Genomic DNA, 1,737 nt, shown 5'->3' with positions numbered 1-1,737 from the left:
TCCCCCTCCCCGCACCTGCGGGATGGGGGGGAGATGCTCCCACGGGTGGGGGGCTGTGAATTCAGGGAGTGCTCGACCTCGTTCTTCCTTCTCCTTTTCTTCATCCTCCCTTGTCCCTCATCTTCCTCCTCCTCCCGCTCCTTCTCTTCCATCCCTCCTCCTCCTCCTCCCTAATCCCACCTCCTTCTCCTACTTCCATCCCTTCTCCCGCTCCTTCTTTCATCCCTCCTCTCCCTCTTCCTCCTCCTCCTCCTCCTCCCCTTCCCCCGTTCCCGAGCCCCTCGCAGCCCGCGGGAGCAGCGGGGATGGAGCCGGGACAGGTCGGGATGGGCAGCGCGGGGCTCTCGGCTGCTCCCACCCGCTGGGGGCGGGGGAACCCGGCCCGGGGAAAGGAGAGGGAAACTGGGAACACTGGGGGCTGCACATCCAAACTGGGCCTTGCTGGGGACCCTGGGTGGGGACTTGCAGCCCTTGGGGCTCCTCTTGGAGCCTGGAGAGCCGGAAGGAGGAACGCAGAGAGAGCTGGGGGATCCCAGGAGTGGCATCACTGGCAGTGACTGCTTTGTACTGGGGTAACTGGAACCTTACTGGGGCAACTGGGTGGGACTGGGAATGACTACAAGCATGCTGAGGCCATCTGGTATGTACTGGGAGTGTCTGTAACCATCCTGGGATTGACTGGAACCACAATGGGAACAACCAGGACCATGCTGGGGAGAAATGGGACCATGCTGGGGGCTACTGGGAGCAAGTGGGAGTGACTTGATCTGAACTGGGGGCAATTGAGCACGACTGGGACCATGCTGGGAGACACTGGGATCATATGGGGAGTGACTGGGACTATACTAGGGGCAACTGGGTTCAACTGGAACCACACTGGAAGATCATGGGAGCAGCTGTGCCCATGCCGCAGTCATACTGGGATCCTACTGGAACTGGCTGGGATCATACTGGCAGTGACTGGAATAGTAATGGGGGTATCTGAGTGACTGCGATCATACTGGAATAAGACTGGGAGTAACTGGAAAGGTGCTGACCGTGACTGGAACCATACTGGAGGTGACTGAGAGCAACAGAGACCATGCTGGGAGCAAATGGGATCATATTTGGAGTGACTGGGAGTGACTGGACACATACTGGGGGTGACTGAGCCCACACTGGGAATGACAGGGAGTCACTGGGCATGACTGGAATAATACTGGGAGTATCTGGGAGTGACTGGTGTCATACTGGGGGTGACTGTAACCATGCTGGAGGATGACTTGGTGCAACTGGGATGATACTGGAAGTGGCAGGAAGTGACTGGCATCTTACTGGCATTGAGAAGGAGCAGTTGGGACCACATTTGGTGTAACTGGGATCATACTGGGAGTGACTGGAACCAGACTGACAGTGACTACGGGTCCTACTGGGATCACGCTGAGAGCCACTGAGATTACAGCTGGTGTGAACAGATCCTGACTGGGGCTTACTGGGAGCTACTGGGCCCATGTTGGGAGGAAAATGTGGACACATTGGGAGCAGCTGGGATCAGCTGGAATCATACTGGGAGCAACTGGGACAACACTTTGGGAAACTGCCAGAAACTGGGATCATGCTGGAAGCAACTGGGAGTAACTGGGAAAGACTGGGATCATTCTGAGGTAACTGGAACCTTACTGGGGCAACTGGGAGTGCCTGGGAATGACTACAAGCATGCTGAGGCCAACTGGGATATACTGGGAGTGTCTGTAACCA

The 1,737-nt window shown here is 56.9% G+C and overlaps 1 protein-coding gene across 1 annotated transcript in view; it reads right to left on the bottom strand.

Annotated features, from left to right (window-relative positions):
* Window positions 1-1,737, bottom strand: part of LOC108444597 (zinc finger protein 629-like) — a 28,497-nt gene that overhangs the window by 2,015 nt on the left and 24,745 nt on the right. The window lies entirely within an intron of this gene.

Source organism: Corvus brachyrhynchos, unplaced genomic scaffold (genome assembly GCF_000691975.1).
Source record: "Corvus brachyrhynchos isolate BGI_N302 unplaced genomic scaffold, ASM69197v1 scaffold183, whole genome shotgun sequence".
Classification (NCBI taxonomy): Eukaryota; Metazoa; Chordata; class Aves; order Passeriformes; family Corvidae; genus Corvus; species Corvus brachyrhynchos.
This window is presented reverse-complemented; position numbering and strand designations above follow the sequence as displayed.